The sequence below is a fragment of the Calidris pugnax genome, unplaced genomic scaffold (assembly GCF_001431845.1).
Source record: "Calidris pugnax isolate Ruff unplaced genomic scaffold, ASM143184v1 scaffold81, whole genome shotgun sequence".
Classification (NCBI taxonomy): Eukaryota; Metazoa; Chordata; class Aves; order Charadriiformes; family Scolopacidae; genus Calidris; species Calidris pugnax.
In genome coordinates this window covers 10,260,636-10,285,316 of record NW_015090880.1, presented here as the reverse complement: position 1 = coordinate 10,285,316, position 24,681 = coordinate 10,260,636, and the positions used below count along the sequence as shown (strand labels likewise).

Genomic DNA, 24,681 nt, shown 5'->3' with positions numbered 1-24,681 from the left:
AAAAGAGTAGTGTCTTTTGTGTGGGCATCTGCTGTGCCTGCAACATAGAGGGATAATTTATCCTCAGAAAAATCTTGCTTTGTGTCCTATGGCCCTGCTGTTGGGAGAAACTTCAAATCAAGATTTCTTTGAGCAGGCTGGTGTCAGTTCAGGTGGGAGCTGGTAGGGTGGCTCTGTCGGGGAAGCAATGGTTGAAGAAACGTCAAGCTTCCAGATCACCAAGGTATCTGAACTGCTAAGACACTTCAGAAAACTTCATGTCAGCCTCAAAACACTGTTATCACCAGAAACTCAAGGGACACGGGAGCAGTTTACTTTGCGTAAGTGTCAGAGACTCTGTCTAACCCTCACTCTCCTCCCATCTGCAGAAGAGAGTGGAATTGGCTCCGTTGGACTAAGAGGAGACTTTCAGTGTCTGGGAGCTGCCATCAGCTGGTGTTTTTGCACATCTCGCAAAATGTGGACAAATGTGACAGAGCTCAAGGAGAGAGGTAACTCCTAGCTATCTGGCAGCTTGTATCCTGCAGAGACTAAAATCAAAGTTGTTTATGTGATTTCAGGCTAATTTCTGCCAATTCTTGTTCTGACAAATACTACTATTACCCTGAGCAACTCCAAGGACAGCTTCCTTAATAATGTTTATAATGTTGGACTTCTAGTTATCAGTATTAGCAAAGGAAGCTGAAAAACCACACTGCACCTCCGTCTTTCTTCCTTGCATGAACACAGACTTCCCGTTCTGCCTTCTGAGAAATGCCATCTCCTGCTGGTGGAAAGCTTTCTGATGGTTTTCCAGGTCCTGCGTTGGCCAGCAGAGCGTGTTGTCCTCTGTTTGCTGGCCTCCCCTCGGTCTACCTTGTTAGTTTGGGTCTGACTAACCCTAGGTGGGAGCTTGGCTGCTTCAGCCAGTGGAAATGTGGGTAATTGAAAAGGCTAAAGCAGTGAGCGGTGTTATAATTAACTGGCCATATTAGGCATTTTACAATTCTGACACCTCGCAAGAGTGGAAGTTTAATGAGAATGGAGAGAGGCTCAAAAGCAATCCATTTTCCCGGTAAAGATTGTAATGAAGGTGTGAAATGATGCACAGCTAACTAAACCTGTCTGTAATAGCCTCTCTGTTATAATGTAGTGATCTGACAGACTTGAGAAAAAACAATACAGTGGTCATGTATATGTATATATATAATAAATACGCATATACCTGTATAATATATACATATATACACCTTTTCTTACAGTAATGTTAATATAGCTTGACTGAAAGCGCTACATATAGGTGAGGTGCCAAAATCTGTAAAGAACTGATCTTTGAAAGGAAACACTCATTTGCAATGTAAAGGTGAGTGCCCCAAGGAATGCCCCATAGAAATGTGTCCCAGAAAGGATGTCCAAGCGGGTGGGAATGCCCACAGCCAGCTCTGATATGGCACAAAGTACTTCTGTGACCCATATGCACCGGCACAACCCGCTCACGACAGTCCTAACAGAAAACTGTGATGAATTCCTTGCAGATCTGCCACAGAGGGGCAGAAAGTTAGTGTAAAGGTATTTTCTTGCTATTTTCTTCAGAAGAGGCTGTGTCTTTGATTATGAATTTAAAATTCAGTGGCAGCAGCTGTAAACAGAGTGTACTTTGCACAGCAAAACCCTGTAGGCTGTCACTGTGATTGCATCTCTCTGCCTTCATTTCCAAGTAATGCATCAGATTAGGGTGGGTGCAGGGGGAACTGGAAAGAAGGTGGCACATACCATGTGGCTTTTGGTGGCACTTGGGACCGAGCAGCCCTCTGAGGGTATTTTTGGAAACAGATGCTTTCCTATGGGATTTTGTGTCCCCCAGACTTCATCTTCATAGGGTTTTGTCTTCCAGCCCTGCAGGGCTTTAGTCTCAGCTGGAGAGGAGCTGCTTGACCCCGTGCTCCGCAGGAGCAGACACGGTGTGCCTCTCTGCAGCACCCAGCTGGTGCAGAGCATGGTTGGAGGGTCACTTCTGCCCATAAAATGTCCCAGAACTGTCCATAGCACAGAGCACTGGGGACTGCACCAGGTGTATTGCAGTCAAAGGAGCAGGTTTCATTTTGAGTGGGTAAATTTGTCTGCCTGGGAGCCCTTTGCCACCCAGTGTCACCTTTGTTGTGCAGCATGGGCCTGTTCTCAGTTGTCAGCCTCTTCACATGGTGGGAATACGGGTCTGCTGCCTCCTCTGTGTTTCCCACTGGGCTGAGTGGGGGCTGAGGGCCAGACCCCCGGGTGCTCAGAGGTCTAATGTTTCCTGTGCTGAAGCCTAAATGCATCAGTGGGGTTTATGGCAGACACACATGGAGGACAGTTTCCATTCTGTGCAGCTCGTGTTCCAATTTGATCCCAAAGAGAACTGTTCCTGGCTGACCTGAATTACCTTTTCCTTTTTTAAATGTGTAATTTGTACGACTGATATAAATGTCAAGCACATAGATGAAGGATAAAAATGGAGATAAACACGTTGTTAATTGTAATCATTATGTAAATACCTGAGCCCATAAATTCCAACTCACATAATTAATTTTACAGTTTCCCTTACTTGTCAGGACTTGCATGAATATGGCTGAGTTTTCGCCTGCTGCTTGCAGGATAGAGTCTTGATTCCTAAACTACATGTGTTTTGCATGTGGCATATGGTGAGGACTCATGAAGCATAATTGTGGAGCATTAATGTTCATCTCTCCTGCGGGGAGTATCGCATCCTGAAGGGTGACTCCTTTCAGTAACATCAAGATCCTATAGGAAAGGAGCTCCTTTTAAAGATCTCAGCCATATGATTTATGGTAAATAACACTTGTATTTCCATACTATGTGTTTCTGTTCTGGAGGCTTGCCCTTGTTGGTGCTCAAATTTGTTTTTGTTTAGCATGTCACAGGTCTCAGAGCAACACAGTTTTGGCAAAATGTGTGGGAAGACTATGTAAACACTATGCAAGCTTTATATATATTCTGTGTGTCCTCTCCAGTGCAGTTAAATGATCCAGCTATGCAGTTAAAGTGCACCCATTAATACAAGTTAATACAAAGACGTGGTTATTTTATGGCAGCACTTAAGTTACATTTTTATAAAGAGAACAAGAGGATCCCCTGAGACACTGTTGTACAAATAACGAAGAACAGAAGCTCAATTAGTGAAAGCATGGAAGTGAAGAGTGAGACAAGAATCATGCAGAGTATAATTCAGTAGGTATATTAGTTTGTATAATATAGTGTTTCTTATACATTATAAGGCTGCATTAAGGAATGAATTAGCTGCTTTTCCTATGGCAGACATTTGCAGTGTTCTGACTCGAGACAGGAAAAGTCGATTCCTTAATTCTAAATTGATGGAGGTGTCACTTTAATACTTCCATTTACTTTTTTCATTACAGGAAGAGCAGAAATTGTCCAGAAATATTTTTTCATTTTGTGGTCCCCTGAGACTCCAACGACAACCGGTGATATTTTTTCTCTGTATTATTTTAGATGAATATTTTCCAAGTGGCGATGCTTAGAAGCATGAGCCTCAACAGTTGGCCAGCAAGTAAAGAAAAAAAGAATTGAGTTTATGGAAATAAACCCAATCCCTATTCTTTTTCCTTAGAAGCCATCAGCGTGTTTCCAACAAGGTGAGACTACATAACAAAATGCTGCACTCTGGCCCGTGCCTGCAGAGCTCTTTGGTAATGTGACTTCTGAAGACCTTTATGACTTTCCTAGAACAAAGCCGTGGTTTCCTTTCTGATCTCCTGAGAGAGCCTAAGGGCTGGCAGGGCCGTTTGTGGGGTGTGCAATATGGGGTTTGCACGGAGTTCAGAGACTTGAGAGCCTGATTTTGTGCAGCTTCACATGCTTTAATCCTGCTCTCGTGGTAGTTCTCTCTCGGGGACTACCAAGTGTCTGTACCGGCCAGTGGTCTCATGGGGAAAGTGCATCTGTACAGAATCCTGGGAATAATCCCAGGGAAAATGGTTGCTAAGAAAAAATGAAATTATCAGTGTGTATGTCATTTCCATCAAAAGCGTTTCCCAATTAATTGGTTCAAAGTGGTTGTTCTTGGTAACCTTCTTCTGTCAATCACTGTTCCCATCTATTTATGTAGGGCTTAGTGATGAAATTACTTTCAAACAAGTGCGAAAACATGTATTTTGCAAATTAAATTACTCTTCACCAGCTAAGAAGGAAAACCAAGGAGAATACTGACTCCGGAACAGAGCCAGAGCTGTCAGCACCAGCTCTTGGGCTGGGTGCATGTGTGGGGCAATGAGATTCAGTTCAATCCAGTGGAGTTTGGCTGCTACCTCCACCTCAGCCTGCTGCCACCCTGGGAAGAAAAAAGGTATTTTCAGAGCAAAGGTCGCCTTTATAAAGCATCTTGGAAGAATGCATGGATGTGTTCTTTTCTGAAACAGCAATTTATTTCTCAATTACCTTATGTTCTTATATAGAATTGGAAATTTTACCATTCCTTTGATCCCTTATGTCATTATTATATTACTAAATGTTTCGGAACTTGAGTAGCTATTTTTTCTGTCAACAAAAATTGACAGCACATTGCCCCTACTACAAAGATGCTGTGAGTCAGGGTTTGGTATGGGCTTGTTTTGATTAGGGTTGGGACAAAATTTTAGCATTTTTATCAGTATTTTGCCAACGTTACCATTGGGTTTGCAGGCACAAGAACACAGTCCTATTCTCTTCTTGAACAATGACTGCGATGGCTCCCTGTGCAGGCAAACCCAGAAAGCAGTTCCGAAACTTCCTTTCAAAGTGTTATATACTGCCTGTCTGACAACAGGACCCAGAAGTGAAGCAATACATGCAGTGTTGCTTCATTTAATAGTGCAGGATCCTCACAATGTGTTTCAGTTTATATTATTCTAGAGATAAGAATCTTTAAATACTGAAGGAGCATACAGTGTACAAGCGTTGTATTCGACATTTTTCTATGCTATCATAACCATGGGTTCATCTGCTTGCCCTCATGTTAGCAATTTAATTTTAATCCAGGGCAATAATGAAAAAGTGCATTACCGGCGAAAAGCAAACTCTTCATACCCCATGTTCCTGATATTTTTAGGGAATTGAATTGCATTTTCTGTTGACAATAACAGACTATCTTTAAGCCTTCTGTGAACATCTATGAACAACAAAAATAGGTTTGCTAATGTATTGTCAGCCAGAGGAAAAGAAACTATTTGTGGCTCTTGTATTCGGAGGCGGATCTGGACCCCCTGTCTGTGCCACCTTTACTCTGCAATTTCCCAATAGGAACTCAAGCAGCTCCTGCGGCGCAGGAAGGCACTTCTGCTTGTACTTTCCTTCTGCTGGGAACCCTGCCTCGCTCGTGGAATTGAAGTGGTCAGACAGCTGGACTAGGTGATTGTTGTAGGTCCCTTCCAACTGAAAATATCCTGTCCTATCCTATCCCAAAGTGTTTTTGCCAGCCTGTGTAGATGGGTGAGGGTACAGGGCTGGGCTGAGCTGCCCTCCAGGCTCGGAGCATAGCTGAGCGAAGCTGTGGGTTGGTGTGGAAGAGCCTAGGAAGGGATGGCAGTTTCTGCTGGGTAGCTATAGCCCAGGCAGGACAAACCTCCCCAGAGCTGCAGAGAGAGGTTTTAACTAACAGCAAGAGTCTCTTCAGGTGCTGAAAACCACCCCAGATTTGTTTTAGGAACAGGTTGGTGGTGCTGGTATTTGCCTTACGCAGTACAGGTGACCATTGCTGATTGCAGCAGGTACTGGAGCTGTGGCTCCCAGCCAGAGCATTCCAGGTCCAGAGGGGAGGCTGATTTTGATGCTGTGCAGGGAAGGTGCAGCCTGCGTGGCTGCAGAGCATGGTGTAGCATAGACAAGGCAAGAGTATTCAGTAAAAGTGGCCTAGAAAATTAACCTTAAACAGGGCTTCTTGCCCTTGTCCTCTCAGGAGACCTGGCTTTTCATAGGGGTCTGGGTGTGAATGCTTTGGGATGGTGGGTCCTCCCCAGCTCTAGTCCCCTCCAAGGAATGGAGGTACGGTCCAAAGGCTCTTCAGTTGCAGGTTTTCATGGCCACAACACAATTGTAGCCACAGATTTGTTCAAAACTGGGAACAATCCACAATCTAAAGATATTCAGATCATAGAGCAGGCTTGAGTAAGAGTTCAAGAGCATTGTAAAAGCAGAATGATTTGGATTCCAGTTTTTAATAATTTAATTCTCTCTATATATACAATACTCAAAAATCCTCCAGAATGGAGCACAGTATGAGATTTATTTCCCTTAGTTATTTTTTTCTAAACTCTTGCAAAGAGTCTTCTATTACAATTTTGAGCTTTATTAAAAAAATTCCTAGGGGAAATGTGTACTATTCTTTATTAAGCTACACAGGACGTATTCCTAAGAGTTGATCACACTTCTCCCACACACACCTTCCCACATGTGAGGTAAATTAGGAATGTCACTATCTTTAATGCCAGAAGTATTTCCATCTTCCACTGCAAATATGCAGTGATGCATCTAGAATAGCACTGTCAGGGGAAGCAATCTTCACATGAACAGAATTTAGCTATTTGTGTTCCCTTTCTACATGCACTTAGCATTTTATCCACAGGGGATATATTCTTCAGTGGGATCATGTCAGCTGCAGGTAAACAGAAAAAGAAAACTCTTGTTTCTTTATATCTAAATTTGTTCTGAGTCCTGCCCTTTGGCCAGTGTCTGTCTGACAGCCTGCGCCTTTCAGAGCCTTGCAAAGCTGTAGGAGATGTTGACTGAAGGGCATTGAGCTTCCTAGTGGCATGGTGAGTGTTGGGTATAGGTCTGACCCGTGATGGTGGTGCCAAGCGTAGCCTTCACCTCCTGGGTCTGAGCAAAGCTGCTGGCTGCAGTGGGGAAGCAGACAAGAGCGGAAACTTGAGAACTAATCTTGTGTCTGTGCTTCTGCCTCTGTGACTAATTGCTCTGAAAATTTGCACATGTAATAGCTTTCACTTTTCCTAATATCTCTTACTAGGTTAGCATTTTAAAAGGATGTATTTTCTTGTCGTAAAAGCACTAGATGCAAAAGGGAAAGCAGATAGATATGCACTGCTTAATAATTCAAATAGAACTACAAATTTCAGGGAGTGCGGTCAGGCTCCAAAGAGTACCTGATCCCACATCCCGTGCGCAGTGCAGTCGCAAAGAAATGCACCCGCTGCACCACTCCTCTGTGGGAACGTACAAATTAGAAATTTCAAGGGCTGTTGAGCACTGCGAATTTCCACTGTGGATCAGCACAAAGTTATTCGGCACAGGAGGTTCTGTAACTGTGATACATTGGGGAAGTTCATACTGTGCAATGGCCCTAAAACTCACCCTTCCTCCTCTGGTATGCAGAGATGCAGACATGTTTAATATAAAGCAGGTAGGATACTAGCTGACTGGAGCAGGTATTTTTGTCTCTTGCTGCCTTTTCATTATTCATCTTAGGATCATCTCCTTTGCTATTTATATTCAACATAAATAATAATTAAACAGGGGACAGAGGTGTGATGGTGTGAATGTGAAGAAAAACACCATGTGGCAAAGTTGCAAAGTTAGCCGGGACTGGAGGAGTCCTTAGTCTGAGGAAACACAGGCTGTTGCAAAGGTTTGCAGGAAAGCATTAACATGCAAGCACTACTCTTAAGTGGCCAGAATGTAGATGATTAAAGTGCTCTTGCTGTGTGATCTTGGGCCTCTTGCCCTTTCTGTTCCTTAATTAATTTCCTCTATCATTTATGTATTAATAAAAACAAATTACCTGCTTCATGGGAGGTGAGAGGTTTTATTCATTTATGTTTGCAAACAGCTTGGAGATCCAAGGATGGAAGGAAGAGGCTACAGAAGTGTGAAGCCTGTATGTAGTGCATGAATGATATATGACAAGGTTTTATTCCTTGGCAGTCTGATAATTTGGCAGAGGAGTAAGTCTTTTTCCTTTTCTGCTGTCTAAGTTCCTTTCTCTGACATTGTCAAATGAGGCACAGCTTTTGCCTCTAGTGTAATATGCAAATGAATAGATGTATGGATACTTTGATTTTGGGTCAATCAGTACCGTTGTTTCAGCCTTTCTTCTTTCATGAGCAGTTATGGAGAAGGGCATTGCCCAGTGACTGTGGAGTCATCTGCCAGTAGGTCATCCATTTGAAACCAGTGCTGGGATTTAAAATTGCTACTGTGCCCCTTTTTTGTGGAACACACATGGATTTATCTGCGGAATCATGCTCTGCTTTCTGCTATTACTGGTAGGGTATCAGCTGCAGAGGTTGTGTGTGGGACAGAGGTGTGCAGAAACGAAGTTTCCAGGTAGAGAGGTAAAGCTGATCGTTCTTTACAGTCACAACTTGCATCTTGCACTGAAATTCAGATTTTAAATGTCTTCCTCTGAAAAAAACTTGATCAAGGTCTTGCTGTCTAGCAAACCACCACACAGTTGCATTGGCTTGAGGCTGTCTATATGTTGTTGGTAGCTTTGTTGGTGGAGTTCAGCAAAGGCTGATGCATGCCCATAAAGGCAGAAATGTGCTATCAGTGGCTGCTCTTGATGTCTTTTCTCCTGGTGAGTAATGCAAACAAACATGACATTCCATCCTACCTGTGCAAACCAGTCTCAGGGTGGAAGCAACATTAAAAGCCAGCATCTCTTCTCTTGTAATGTCTAATAGCAATGTCTAATTCTGGATTTTCAAAGCTATTCCCCTTAAGGTTATCCTGTGATATGGAGCATGTTTGTGCACAGGCAGCGCCGCGAAAGCAGCTCAGTGCACTTCAGTATGCAGCGAGTTCCTCGGCTGGGGTTCCCCTTGGAGTTCCTCCGCAGGCACTAAGGATGTGTCATCCTTTGAGTCATCTCTTACTTTTAAAGCAGCTTTCCTCCATGAAAGCTGTTTTGGTTTTGACTTAACAGAGAACTTTACACAGAGCACCGCATTTCACAGTCCTTTGACACAGATTTTTTGCAGGGGGAGCAGGTGGGGTGTAAAGGATGTGAGCTGCCTTTGGGATCGCACATGCTTTCACCCCTTATGTATGTTGTGCCTTTTTCATCAGCAGTTTTCTTTGTCCCCCTCCCCGGTTTGCTTCTCCCAGGGATTGTTAGAAAGGGTCGATGCTCTCTTGGACTCAGCCGCATGGGATGGGGAGCTTAAATTGCTCTTGGGTGCTTGCAGTTTGTCTCTTGAATCCCTCCTCAGAGGATGTGTCTCAACTCATCTCGAATTGAAGCTCAGGTGTCTTGTTCCCTTCTCTTGAACACTCAATGTTTGTGTGTCTCTTGTGCTTATGACCTAGATTCACCCTGGAGCAGGGAGAAGGGGAAATTTCTGCCTTTGCAGTGTGGGACTGGCCACAGCCCTCCCACAGCAGCCTCCTCTCATTTCTGGGGGAGATTTCCATACTGCAGGGCATGCTCTCAGCAGCTGGTGTTGAAACCCTCCTGGAGGCTCCTGCTGATGTACAGCTCAGCTCCTCACAGGCTGTGGGATCTTGAACTCCTCCCCTGAGCTCTTGAGGCCAAGTCCCCAGGCAGCCCAAAGCGGTGGGCTCCTGTCACCCAGCCTTTCAGAGCCAAGGTCCAGTTAATGGTGTGTGTAAAGCCCTCCCACTGACGAGGCCATCCGTGCTGTTCCAGAAATGTTGAGCTAATTGCACAAAAGGTGAAGCTCCAGTACAGCAATGATTGATTCAGCCTCAGGCCCTACACAGCAGAGAGCAGCCCATGAAAACCAAAGATGATGCATGTGACTGCAGACCCTTAATCCAGCTAAAATACCACGATGCCTGACCTCATTAGAAAAAAGCCATGAAACACACCTCGCTGGATTGTTCCTTGCTGTGTCCAAGTGAAATACTGGGAGCTTGGCCAAACAGCCAGGTATTCCTCCCTCTCCTGCGGAGTGCTGTGGTTTCCTCTCTGCCCTGGAAACACTCATGGACTCTGAATGAACTCCTATAAGCTTATGGGGAGGAAAACTTATGATTTACACTTTAATTAATACCTAGATGTAATGTTATTGTAGCCACAATAATAAAAGCTGATACAGGGCTTGTAGGGTGAGGGAGTAAGGCAAACAAGCAAGCTACATGTAGGGTCCTATCAGGGCCCTGGAGAATTTGTAATCTGGTCATCAGCGTTTCCCTTAGATACTAATTTTATGGGGAGGTTAATGCTCAGCCACTGCACGGTTGCAGAGCTGCCAGCCCATAGTCTGGGCCGGTCTCTGGCATGAACCTCCCTCTCCCAACAATTCTGGTCCACTTCAGAGCGTAAGTCTAGATTAAACCCAGAGTGGGACAGACTTTGTGGCAGTGTCATGCCACAGACAGCTCTTGCTCCAGGCCTGACTATGTGGTTGCTGAGGTCTCTGCACTGGTGTTTGAAATTAATGTATGGGAAAGGTGGAGGAATAGTAGCGTTGCCGTGCATGTGGCTTAGTTCTTTACAGTGGAAGTCTGCAACCCATGGTTCATGGATGAAGTGGTCCTACAAGGTGGCTTGGTCTCTTCAAAGGTACCTCTTCAGTGTGGGGAGCAGGGTGCTGTGTCCCAGCACCTTCTTCTTTCTCTCGCCCCTCACAGTTCAGCAGAGGTAGGTGGTCCAGGCAGCACAGAGTAATCTTCCCTTTCACAGCTGCACTGCAGGCAGGGGATCGGCGGGGGGGACGAGGGATTTGGTTGGCATTTGTGGACTAGGGATGACTAATGTTTCCCTGTCACTAACTCATCACTGCTTGTATCAACCAGGAGCGTCAGAGCAGCTTGGTGCGAACCGGCCGAGCGTCGTCAGCGATTTGTCGTGGTCATTAGCGCGGCATGAAGCGCTGTGTCTGCAGGCTCCCGCTGGCACGCGGAGCCGTGGGGCGCTGTCTGCAGGGCCTGCGGGGCCCTCGGGGACGCCCGCCTGCAGCAGCTCCCATCTGTACCATTCACCGTTAAATGTCAATATGAGCCTATTAAGGGAGAGGCCAGGGAAAGCGGGAATGGCAGCTCAGCGGGCAGTGACGGATCGTATGCGGGAGAATGGTTGATTTAGTTATTTAGGGCTCTGTTCAGCAAAGATTCAGATCCAGGGGGCTTGGCCTTAATACGAGTTGGGGAGATGAGGCTGTTCTGACAGTAGAGGAAACCACTAGGCCTTTCACAAAAGGGTGCTTATGGGTTGGATTAACTCATTGCACAGCATTGGGACCAGCCCAACTGCCAGCTTCTCCCTGCCACCAATCTCAGACACCATGAGAGTTTCAGGTGCTGCAGGAGTTTTGGAAATGCAGATTCTGGGGGGCCCTGGGCCCAGCCCAAGCCTTGCGGCAGCAGCGCTGGGCAGATACAGCCCCTCGTGTCAGGGGACGCTCAGTTACTTTCCAGCTTTTGCTTTGCTGCAATACACTGAAGGAAGGAGAGTTGTAACATGGGCTTTGGGAACAAGAAGGACTATCCTGGATTTGCCAAGGCCCAGGGGTAGGGTGGTCCTAGGGCCATTTCGCCAGTGACTGTAACCATCTTTCTTATGTGGGAGGCCTCCCTTGTGAAATGCCTGTTGGCATGGCCCACCATTAATTGGGACAGAAAGACTCGAGCTGGCACTGCACCCTACGGACCTCTGGTGTGATGTAGCCCAAACTCTATGCCCAGGCTTTGCTATGCACCTTCTAGATCCAGAGCACGTGTCTGTCATGGTCCAATTTGGTAGGAATTGCCAGGCTTAATCAAACCAATGATTCGTCAGCTCTGGGAGCCTGTCTCAGGGCGTGGGCAGGACCAGCTGCTTCCCAGGGAGGTGTGAAAGGGCCCTGACAAACAGCGATCCAATATCCCTGAGGAGGTGTCGCTTCCTGGCAGCAGTGTTTGGCCTGGAGCATCAGCCTTGTCTCAAGTGAAAATACAGCAAAGCACAGTCGTAGAGCACAGAGATCGTAAGAAAGAGGTCCAAAAAAGGTCTCCCTAATTAAAATGCTACCTGAGGAGGGCAGCCACTCTTCCTTACAGCTGCCCATGGCTTTCCTGCAAAAGAGTTAGAGCTATCTCCCTCCTTCTCTGGACAGGTCTTTGGCTGACAGCAGCAGGTTTGATGGGGCTGCCTAGTTCTCCTGCATGTCTCCACTCTATCAAGACTCCCTTTAGTTTAATTACTTCCTCTGTGCCCATTTACCACTAAACTTTCTGGGACATTTTCTTGGCTGCAGGTGCCAATCTGAATACTCTATGACTTGGAAAAAAAAATAAATCAAACATCTATTAAAAGTAGCCAAGTTGCTAATGGAGACAGATCAAGTGTGATGTCCGTCACCTGAGGGCTGAGTCCTCAGGATTGAGATCAGGAGAAAGCACTCAGCTACTTAAGAGGAGAATGCAAAGAGACCTTCACTGGAAGATGCTCTAGCTACCTGTGAGAGGTATCTGCAGCTCTGCCTGGTGCCTGCTAATATCCCATTCATTGGGCAGGTTGTACAGTAGGACATTAATGGGAATAATTCAGAAAAGCTGGAAATTTAGGGTGTTAACTGCAAAATGCAGGTGGGATAAATGTGTTTTGTCTTAAAGACTTCCCACAGATTTAAGTCCCTTGTGTCTTTTTTTCTAATGTCAGTGCTTAAAAATAGGAAAGAAGAAGAAATATAACGTTTTGCTGGTGTTAAGCTTGCAGCTAGTTAGTGCTGGCTAATTATTGTATAGGCCAAGTAGCTCAGAAGAGGTCTATTTTATAGATGTGCAAAATGCCTGCTTCTCTCAGGAAGCAGGAAAATTTGGAATCTCTTTTTTACTTCTTGGGAGGCACAATGACCTGCAATGCCTTAGCTTAGGGTAATGAGTTTCTCCTACCTGTACTTACCTACCAGGTAACAGCAGGTCAACTGGGCTCCTGGTAGAGTTGGGGAGGCTTAAACAAGGACAAGCAAGTTCTCTAATGATCCCTGCTTCACTCCTGGAGGAGGCTTACCTAGGATAATGCTGTCCCCTGCTGAGTGACCACCATCATCCTTTATTTCCAATGTGCTTCTCGTACTTCTGTAGTTAAGAAGGACTTAAGGCTGTTAGCAAAAGGCAATGTGCTGTTTGGGAAAGGCTTGACTCTACGTTTCGCTTCCTTCTGGGTACTGGTCTGAGCTCTGTGATACTGAAACATCCAAACACATGTTTTTTGATGTCAGAGAGTCATAGGTATGTCTGTTCGTGGGCCACACTAGTTGCTAAACCTGTGTGCGGTTGTACAAGGATGCTGCCCCTTCTGTTCCCAATATCTGGGCATTCAATGCTTCCAGTTCTGATGGTGCTCCTTTTTAAAAAAAAAAAACAAACAAACAACAGAACACCACCACAAAACCAAAATCACCCAAAACAACTCTGAAGTCTGAAAACAAATTACTAGTTGCCACTCTAATTTCACTAACGTATCACCCATGACCATCAAAAAAAACCCCTCTTCCTGAGGAACTTGTAGGGGTTGCAGGTTGAAGAAGGGTGGCTTCAGAGGGGTGAGGAGCAGAATGAATGACCAGGCAGGGATCTGCCCCGCAATGGGTAAGGCAGTGCTGGAAGATGGACTTCAAGCTCTTTAGACCCACAGCGCCCCCCCGCAAGTCTGTGTTTCAAATATAAAGCAATGTATTTTAATCAAATGTTTGAGAACATCTGTGGGAAGGGACTCTTCATTTGGTAGTTGTTTGGGTTTGCTGCCTGCTGGAGTGGAGTCTGCTCATCGCCTACAAGGCACCATACTGTGCTGGCTGGTCCAAACATGCTGCTGCTTTTGCCATGCATCTGATTTTAAATTTGAAAGTTACTGTTTTTGGGGAATGGTGTGGCTGACTGGGTGGATTTGTGATGGACAAGGGGAGCAGGAAAGCAGACTGGGGTCCAGCAGTGGGAGTGTAGCAAGGCAAGCTTGGGTTCAGACTCACTGAGCTGCAGACTAGACCTTGCAGGGATGAGTTAAAGGCAAGGGAAATGGTGACATGGGCACACTGCTATCTCCCGAGGATTCCTTCCTCTTCCTCCACCAACACCTCTTGGGTAAACTGTTTCTTCTAACTTGGTACTTTCCTTAGTGTGATAAGAAACATTGTGGACTGAACTGCTCTTCTGTGAAAGCGTGCTCTCTGAAGTTCTCTGTGCAGCTCAGTGACCCAAGGAACTAGGCAACTGAAGAAGGTGGTACATGCCCGTAAAGCCATAAAGTCCCCTCCTGTCAGTACCTTTGGAGAATTAACTCAGTTTTCAGTTCAAACATGTTTATAAATCTCAGTCCGGTGAAATGGCGTTCCTCTTCTCAGCTGGCTGCAAACTGGCTTTTCTATCATGTTCTGCTTCTTGCCCACCAACTGCTGTGTTCATCAGCACAGGTCTGACAGACAGCACAAATCCCCATGGCTGTGGGAGAGGAAGGCAGAGCCCATCTACATGGTCCTTGCTTTTCTCCACAAGCTCCTCAGGCCTGATCCACACCAGCTGAGCAGCTCTTTTCACTGGTAGCATCAGCAGATGTCCATCGTGTCCTGCTGGCCAGACACTGCGAGAGGTGGTGGCACCCTATTGACACAAGCAATTGTTGGTGTGGCCAGCTGAGGGGTCCACAAAGTGCATTTGTGGTTCTCCAAGAAAGTATATCTCTTTCTGAAAACTATATAAGATGGAGCAGCACCTTCTGTTTATGGTCTCTCTCACCAAGCTTTTTAACATTATTTATTTAGCAGCTTGAAAATTGCTCACCAGCTGGCAGCACCTTCCCTTTGAACTGTGGTCCGTGCTGTCCCTCACCATGGCAGGCTGCCCAATTGCCGCGTGTGTTTTGCTCGCTGTTCAGTTGTTTTAAGGACCTGCTCAGCAGCTAGGCTTTGGAGAGGTTAGTAATGTCTCTTTTCCATACAATGTCCTTGACAAGCCAGAAATTCCGCCCATTCAGTGTTTTGAGCAATTAAAATGATGACATGGCCATCAACCCCCACGCAACCAGTTGGCGAAAGCACTCTGCAATGGAAACTCCAGTCCTCGGTGAGTGAATTTGCGTGCAGTTTGGCAGAGAACAGCCCTGCTGACTTCCCAGGCCAACACTGCTTTGTTACTCAAATACAAACATCTAAAACCAGCATTAGGCACTGCGAGCTGCGCCAAAGCCGACTGCTGTCATCGTATAATAAAACAGCATGTTGAGGTTTGCTATTCTAATTGGGCAGCCAGGAACCCCGGCGGATGGCAGAGCTTATTTATTGATTGCTCTTCAGATCAGAAACTGGACGGCACCGCAGGGAGCTAGTAAAGGAGGAAAACCATTTTAAATACACTGTAAATGCTCCTTTGCAAGATTAATGAGCGGGAAACTGTAATGTGTGTTAACAGGATGCATGCAAAAGTAAAAGCTGGTAAACTTGCATGGCTTTCCCTTCCACAGGAGAATTCTGCTTCAGCAGAGGTGGGGAAATACAGGCTGTAATAAGTATTGCTTTATTGCTGGGGTCTTATAGTGGAAAGAATCTGCATTCTTACACTAAAGTTCTTGCAAAATTGGAAATTGTAGAAATATGGGGGGAAAACATTTTTTTTTTTTTAAAAAGAAAAGGATGGGGGTGAGTTGGAGCTGGTAGAAGTGGAAACCTTTCCTGTTGGCTACTTATTCCCTCACGCTTGCAAAAGGCGTGAAATGCATGCTATGCTCTATTTCCTGCATAGGTAGGAGGGATTCACTAAGCAAAAAAGCAAAAAAGCTGAAGGTGTCCAGCAGGGACAGGTTCCCCAGCCCTGTAATGGCCATGGTGCCATGAAGCATCCCCCTGAGTCACCTCTCGCCGTGTAACGCGTTCCCATCCTTAACAGCTGGTCTAGTCGGTGTGAAAGAGCAGAACAGGTTGTGATCCCATTTATCGCTTTGCTGAATGTTTGGATCTTCACCCAAAGGCTTTGCGTGGCTCTGGTGTACTTTCAGACTGCCCGGGAGGGGGGGCTGAGGCACATTGCACAGATGTGCAATGAAAGTATAAACGCCTGTGCTGTCATTTTAGGAACGTGTGCCATTCCCATGGTTTGCTAAACTCTTATAATTATCGTAACACCTGCAGCTTGCCTGCAGTTCAATCCCGGGTGCCTTTTTCCTGCTTGATCAGCTCATTTCTAGCTGCCTGTCATATGGGAGATGCCCTCTCCAGTGCAGCGGTTATCATTACTGAAGCAACTCCTGCGAGCAGGGCAGTCGGCAGAAGGGGAGGTGTGATTGCTCCCTGCCTCCCTCGGGCATCTCATGATCTTGGCTGAAGGAGACAGGGGACAGGCACAGCTGGGGATTAACATGTAGAAATCTTGAATTTTAGGAAGTCTTAATGTCTTCACAGTGATCTGACTCCTTGTAGAATCACTTATGAGATGTTAAGGAAGTTGAGTAAACCAGAAAGATGCTGGAATTTCTCAGTTATATAAGGGGCTAATATTGCATGGGAAATGAACTTGTCCACAAAGACTGTTTTGTTTTAAATGTGGTGTCACCCCCTCAGCTTCGTTCCCCTTTTTTTTGTCCGTGTGCCACATCCAGTCTGAAATGTGAGCAGCTTGCGACAGGGGATGTTTTTTGTGTTTGTAAAGCCTGGAGATCTTGGGCTGTGAGGGGCCTGGGTAATCTCTGGTGGAGCTAGACCTGATCCTGAACTAAAGCACCATCACCAAGATTGTTAGATGCTTAGACCTCTGCAACCTCAGACACTTGTCACCCAGTGACTTTTAGGACAGGGTTGGCAGTGTCCTCTGGGAGACCTGTTGGCCCACCCACACATGGGTGTCTCCTGGGCCATCCACCTGGGAGGCAGCTGCCCCAAAACCACTGGGTGCTCAGAGATGTGTTTTCAGGACATCTTGGCAGACTTGAATGCGATGGGCTGGGCTATCTCCACAAAGCTCAAACGCTTTGATGGCAACGTGACTTCTTCATTGCTGGAGCTATCAGTTCAATGCTGCTTGAGAGATCTCCACTCGAGCTTAGACCACCACAGGCTTTAACAAATGAGAGGGCTCTGTTTTTGTTATCCAGTCCTTCCTTGTGGAGCGTGAATGATTTCTTAAGCACACAGAGGTTTGTGATGCAAGTACTCATTATCCACCCCGGTTTGTTACAAATGAATCATAAAGTAAACTTAATGAAACAAAGCACACAAAAGTAGATTGATATTTGACTTGGCGTGGCTTGATGTTTTCTCTTCTGGTGTTTGAGGGCTTTGTCTGTTTGGTTTTGGTTTTGTTTTTTGTCAGTTTGGTTTTTATCCAGATGACAATGAGACAAACAGCTAAGCCAGAGGTAAAAGCAGAACAAGCACATCAAGGTGTATTCTTCTATTCAGCAAGGTCTTTTGGACTCATTTGGGGCACCTTGACAAAGAAGTTTAGTTTCTACAGTTGTGGCTATCATTTTCAGAAGACTCCTCTCTGCAAAATGCTTTGTTGTAACTGAAGAAGATCGGCATGCCTATGGGCAGTAGTTACTGCTGAGGGTAACTTCATGTGATGGGTGGAAAAGTAAAGTAACACTGGCAGAATAACTATGGAGAAATTTCGTATCATGGAGTATAGCGAAGCCCCAGGGAACATTTCAACTTGCTGGTTTTGGGGGAACCGTTTTGTTAGCATCTGTCCTAGGACTTCAGTGCCTCTGGCCTCAAAAGAGATATTCTCAGAAGGAATCACCTTAGAGGGAGTTTGTTATCTACAGAGCCTGACTTTTAGATTATATTGTTTGTGGACATCCATGGGCACCCAGGGGATGGCAGCTTTTGGGAGCAGGGAGGTGGCCTAAGGAGGATGTAAGACATACCTTATTTTTGATATCTTTCTCCCCTCCTATCTCTCTAAAGAATTATAATGGGTTATGTGTTGGAGAATGAATGGTGAAGATGGGATGTAATGGATAGTGGTGAGCAATGTCCCTGGCTGAGCTGAAGGCTGTTTGTGCCTTTGAGAGCAGCTGCCAGCATCTGTCTGCAGCAGCTTTTGGGCCACCAGCTGTGGAAGGCACTGCTGCAGAGGGCTCTCCTAGGGCACATTCAGAGTCCCCAGTGCCTTCTGGTGTAGCCAAGCTTTTATTTTCCTTGTTGAGAAGCTTCCCTAGGGGGCATGAGAGGGGTTTGTCTTGCTGTGTGGAGTGAAACACAAATAAAAGCAACTAGGAAAAGGAATGGAGGGTTATTTTCCAGTTGAGTCTGCACTAGCCAACACTTTGGTGTTCTCTTAAAAATGAAAGCCTCACTGGAGTCAGTCTTCTGGCAGCAGAGAGCATGCTTTTGGGAGGCTTTCTTTCTGGTTGCCTCAGCAAAACAAATATACTCGGAACATATCTCACTCTATGGGCAGGGTAACAAGCAAATAAAACCAATCAGCCCATCTCCAGGTGGCAACCTACCTGCCAGGAGCATTGCTGCTGCCCTGCTGAGACCTGAAGTGCTGGCTCTGCGCTAATGGTGGTGTGTGTCCGCCTGTCCTCTGAGTGGTCTGATGGCTTGAAATAGTGTAGTAATTCAGTTCGGCAGGGGTGCTGAGAGCTCTCAGCTTGCTTGAGGCTTCAGGGGGTCTTAGTCCCATACCTAAGCACTGAGTGCCTTGGAAACCTGAGCATTTGAAGGCCAAGTCCACCGCCTTGACCACCATTGAAATGGGTGGCAAAGCCAGGATCAGTTTCAGAGGACGAGTGTGGTTATGTTTGCAGCTGACTTTGGATACATTTGGGATCCAGGTGATAAAGGCTGGCTCCAGCATGTCCTAGGTGGCTATCTTTCAGGCAGAACGTTAGGCTGGTGGAGCCAAACCTTGAGGGTCAAGTCCTCCACAGGCAGAAGCAGATGCAGTTGTTAGTGCTTTTGGAAAAGCCAGGCCATTAATTATGAATGGAGTATGTGTACTTGCCTACTTCCAGGGGACACGGAGCATAAGGGTGTCTGCCTTTATACAAGATGTGTACAGGCACACAGTGAAATACAGCGATAGTTAAATGTTAATGTTCATGATCTGATTTTTGGCTGTCGTCCTGCATGACTGTTTGCAGATGTGAGGGTTTTCTGTGGGTTTTTTTTTTTGTTGTTTGGTATTTTTTTTAATAAAAAGAGAAGTCTTGAAGAACAAAGAGCCTGAGAGCACTCTGTGTAAGATCTTAACTCGTAATTGGAAAGGAGGAGGGAATTATTTAGAAACCAGCCAAATAAAACTCAGGTGCTAATTTAAAACAAAACAACCTTCCACTGACATTTGGAGTGGTCTCTTACTCCTGGAGAGGGAATGGCATTTGTGGAAGCCTTCCAATTCGTGTATTTGAGAGTCGTTTTTACTGACCTAATGGCTCAGGTCACTTGGATTTGTTATAATTATAATTATAATGGGACTTCTCTGTGCACCATAGCAAAGGCATGAGACTTCTGGACAGTCTGCAATGGTCTTTGGCTGCAATACTGTGGTTATTTGATGGTTAATAGGAACATCACTCATTTAGAGTTACTTAAAGAAAAATAAAGCCTGGAAAATCAGTGAAATAAGATTTACATAGCCAGAGCAAGGCAATATTTTTTTGTTATTTGCTCACAACAATCCACAAATATGTGGAAAGCTGAAATTGTTTTACTGCTCAGGCAGCTGTTTGACCGCTTGAGAAGCAACACTGAGGTCACATTGTTCTGTTGTCTGATGGGGAGCAATAGCAAATTCGACAGGCGCCTGTGGCCACAGGAGAGCAAGACTGGGCAAAGTTTGGCTCGTGGTGATGCTGCTGGAGCCCACGGAGGCTGTGTGTGCCCCAAGGAGGAGCCTGGGCTGCCATGCAGCATCCTAGCGTGGAGAGGGGCGTCTCAGCAGTGGGAGCTGGGGGTCAGGCAGGGCTCGGTAGTCCTCAGCACAGGATGTTGATGTACTGCCTGGAGAACTTGGGGTTTTCCATTTGCTTTTGTGGGGATGGGAATCCTTCAGGCAGCCTCATTAATTGTGGTTTAAGCAGAAAGTTACTTTTCCAGAGCTTGGTTTTCTCAATCCTTTTGCCCCCTGGTTTGATGAGGCTTGTGTGATAGATCACTTAGGGAAAGGCAAGGGGATGGTGTGCTTGTGCAGATAGGTTTTGATCCTTCCTGCCTGATTTGCATGTATATGTTATGTTTGTTTCTGATAATTTTTTTATTATTTTACTTTGTATTGCTACATTGATGTATTTATATCATTTTGTAATCAGAAGTGTCTAGAGTATTAATTACTAGAAAACCACATGAGAAAATCGTGCTTTTCTGCCAACATTCCTATGCTAATATACCAAAAATAATCATATTTAAAATCACTAACTCTAAAATACATTTAAATTGGAACCATTGAAATTCACCTCTTATTTGTGTCAAAGGCTCCAAAACATGCTTCTTCTAAAGTACAAAAAGTAACAGAAAGCCTAAGGCTTCTAAAATGTCATCCTTTAAAAAATAATCTAGATTTCAGCTGGAGGTTGGTAGAGATGCAATGAGCCTTTTAGTGACTGACCTAAGCAACCCTAAAAATCAGATTTGTAGTACTTGTATCAACAGATTGGCTATAGAAGTTCAACTTCATTATCATGGCAACTTGCTAGAAATAAGTGGTGGCCCAGAAGCCCAGCTGAGAAGCTGAGATTGTGCTATGGGCTGCCTTGAGAAGCTATAGAAAGTGAGAAAGTGGGCATGTGTAGTCTGAAATGAATTGCATTTGCCTATGGAAAACCAGGGCAATTTATTAACATGAATTTCTAATTGGAACTCTTGCCTTTGGTCTGTCTTTTTAAGGATAAAGGACTTTTGCTGAGGACAGTCACAGGCTGCTGTGTGCTGCTTTGCTGCCAGATTGAACAGTTCCTCAGGAAAGCACTTGGCCCCAGAGGCAAGACCAAAGTGATGCTTTGCAGTCCCTGGTGTGAGCTGGAGGTGGCTGGTGAGTACCTGGGGTGTGGAAACCACAGTCCAGCAGAACGGGCTGTATTGTGGGTTGTTCATACCTCACACCAGTGATTTTTCTTGCGTGACCCCCCCCTCCCCTCCCCAGTCTTCAAACCCAGATGCTCTGCCAGAGTTCAGATGTCCCACAGAGGTCCAACATAAAAAGCCAAACTGACAGAGGATCTGTCACATCCTCAGGTAAATTGTTCCAGTGGTTAATTAATTACTTTAACTGCTGTGCACCAAGAACAATTTTATTTCTCTGTAGAAATGCCTTTAGTTTCCAGCCACTGGATCTCAAGATGCTTTCCCCTGTCAGATTAAAAAGCCTCATCTTATTACTCCTTTCTCTGCGTAGGCACTTACTGACCACTCTCAAGTCACCTCTTAACCTTCCCAGGGACAGACTAAATGGATTGAACGTCTCTAGTTTGCCGCTGTAAGGGAGGTTTATCAGCCTCCCATTCTTCTTCTGCCTTCTGAAACCCCTCCAATTTGTTCTCGTCTGCTTTTCCAGCCAGATGCAGCAGGGGTTTGTGTAGTCTTTCATGTCTTCTACCATGGCTAAAGAGCTTCTGACCACCCACTGAGCCTTGCCCTGCTCTGGACGTCCCAAGGCTGAATTTGTCCTCAGCTGCTGCCACATCCAGGGTCAGTTTAAGTCCCTAGTCCCACTCTAGTGTCCCCATGAGAATGGGATGGGGATTGTGGAGAGCTCAGGATCAGCCTGTTGTGGCCCGAGGGGCTTCTGTGCCTCTGTTTTGGCATCTGTCCTGGTTATGCAAGAAGAAATAGATAGTCCTGAGACAGGCAGCTGTGCTGGGAGAGAGAGACAGGGGAGCTCAGCTGTGTTTGGAGTCTGCTCACACAAAAGTTCACCAGCTCCAAGTGAGTGTAATTGAGGAGACAAAGTAGGAGCAGCCTGAAAATCACAGGGACGGCATAACTTCCAGCCGAGGAGAAAGGGGCCTTTACGAGGTCTTGAACCAGTGTCCTTACACGCGTTGTGCTGTAGTGTGATGTGTGAGCACTCAGCCACTCCACTGCCGGTTAGAAATGAGAAATTTCAAGGGCTATTGAGCACTCTGTGAATTTTCACAGTGGCTCAGCGCAAAGTTATTTAGCACAGGTGTTTTGGTAATTGTGATGCATTGGGAAAATTCACAGTGCTCAATGGTCCTCAAACTTCCACCTGCTTGGTGTGGTGGTTAAGTATTAGTGCAGTGGATTATAAGATAAAATATGCAGGAGAGACTTGCTGGCTGCAGGACTTTTTCTGGCACTGGTTGTATTTCTTTGTTATTCTACGATCGGTTTGTTTATCTGATGTATATTGGAGGGATGGAAAGTTGATTTTGGTGGCTTTTAAAGTTGCATGTTTTGCATGTAGTAAACCTGATGGGTCCATGTCCCCTCACAGCATGGGCGAGAGCATTCCTGCCCATTGCTCAGCAGCATTTCCAGAGCCCCCCTTCTGCTTCTTCAGAAGCATCACTTCTGAAAATACCCAGCTGTGAGCCCTTGGAAAGGGGAGAGCAAAGAAGAGGGACCTCTGCCCACACCTCTCTAAATGTGTGCAACTGCAGAGGGGCTGCAAGTCCTGGGTAGAGTTTTCTTCTAATTAGCACTTTCCAAGTCACCTCTGCTCCCACACTGACTGTGCTAGGAGGGGCCCTTCAGGAAGGACGCTCTATCTGTCCTTTCATGCACAAATGAATTGATTAGGCATCTTTGCAAGGATGTGATGTGGCCAAGTACAAAGAGTCAGAAGAAAGCTTTAATTTTACTTTTACTTCAGCCCTGACAGTGGAACATTGTGGCAAAAACAAACGCTGAACTGATGACACAGGCCATTATTACAAAGTAATTAAATACAGAAAAATATTGTTTTCTGCTATCTCCTAAGATGAATATTTGGACCGATCCTGCAAGATTTACTGATTTTTCTGTGCTATTGATGGGCAGCTAAAGCAAAAGGATATGCGACAAGGTGGGATGGCTGAGCTTGTTTGCTGCTGCCATTTGCAGAGCAAACTGATTTTTCATTTTTTAGTTTTTGGTGCTGAATCAATATTAGCAATGTGATTCCAAGACTTCCCCAGCTTGCCTCCCAGATAAGCACATGTAGCTGACTGGCTTTATTCCACCCACTTCTCTCCATATATTCACCCCAAGCCAGTTATCATGGGAACATGCCTGTACACAACCATTGAATAGAAGTTTTCAAAAGAAGGGAGAGTTCAGCATCTGAAAGCGAAAGGTGATAAACAAAAATGCACTGAAAATCCCAGATCTGTGCTGGGAAAGGGGAAGGGTGGTTGGGTCAGCTGAGAGCCTATCACTGTATTCACACATGGAGGTGTAGGTGCAGGTGAGGGAGGAGGGAAGCGGTGGTTGCGGTGGGGATAGGAATGCTCAGATTGGGAGCTGCCAGTGTGTCCCTGTGCGGCTGCTGGACTGCAGGAGCTGTCTGTCACCGGGGGTTGACAGGACCCCACCAACCTAAGGGCCATCCGGCTCCATCCATGGGGGCTGGAAACCCCGTGGTGGGGCTGAGGGATGTTCAACCCAGAGTTTCTTTGCCATTTGTGGTGTCTGTTTCTCTGCCACTTGCTCCTCCGCAGTCCTGCTGACTCGAGTGGGACAGGAGTGATGCTTTCTTGGCCCTCAGCTCCCACAGCTAAGAGAGCAGCATTTCTCCTTTCTCCTCACTGCATTTAGACACCAAGTTTCTAACCACAACCAGCCACCTCCTCCAAGCGAGCACTCAGTCGTGTCCCCTGCGAATCCTGGCAAGGCTGGAGGCTGGCTCGCTGCGTGTCATACTGCAGGTTTTTGGTAGGGCAAAGTGCTGACTCCACGGTGTGTTTGGCTCTTGCAGGCACAGGGAGGACTTCCATAAAAAACAAAACCACAACAGTCAGGGTTTATCATGAGCACAGTGCAGCCACCTGTAAGAATCTCCAGAAGATGAAAAGCTGGTGCATGACTAGAGGATCCTTTCATGAAATGTAAGTAAAATTAATAGGTGGATTTTGTTTTGAGCTTTTGAAACATTTCAAAATTCCCAGTTCTGACAAAATTTCAAATGGAAGTTTCAGATGTCTCCTCCTCACTTATGTTTCTCTTCAGGCTTCTCTCTCCCTCTTACACCATGGTTTTTAATGTTATTAACATGTAAATTAGTCTTATTTACAGAAAATAACATCTTGACAAGTTGACAAGTGTTGTGTATGACAAGAGTTTGGTCTGGGAGGCATTTCTGTTTCTACAATTGCTATTGTTCCCTGGGATGGAAATGTAGCCGTGCACACAGCGGTGGTCTGGGTGCTTACGCTGCATTTAGCCCCAGTTCACTTGGAAATATACAGCTGAGATACCGTGCTGGGTGCAGTCATCGGTGTCTGTGCAGGGTCTCTCCAGGTCCTACCAAAGCCAGCAGATGATTTGCTTTGTTGCTGCTACTGAAATCAGGTTTGGACCTGCGTGTTGCATAGCAACCCTAAATTATTATAAGAACCCTCAAAAGGGTATTAATGCTACTCATGAATAAATACAGTTTGTCTCATGCCTGTTTATGAATTGTTTTTATGCCATTCCCCAGCCGAGTGAAGGCTTTCATCTTCCCAAACAATGAAATTCAAGTTACTGCCAGAAGACTGGTAGCTCTCACTCAGTGGCACAGCGGCTGTAATTAGTCTTTTCCAGTACATACTTCTTGGATTTCATTTTAAGGAGGACTTGACTTTAACTTGTTGCTTATTCCTCACAGCTG

At 45.7% G+C, this 24,681-nt stretch overlaps 1 long non-coding RNA gene across 1 annotated transcript; it reads left to right on the top strand.

The window, feature by feature from the left end:
* Positions 1-366: 366 nt before the first annotated feature.
* LOC106890664 lies at positions 367-24,163 on the top strand. The gene is made up of 3 exons (XR_001412552.1): positions 367-491; positions 20,757-20,901; positions 23,788-24,163. It is a non-coding gene; the product is annotated as an uncharacterized LOC106890664 (long non-coding RNA).
* Positions 24,164-24,681: the final 518 nt, after the last annotated feature.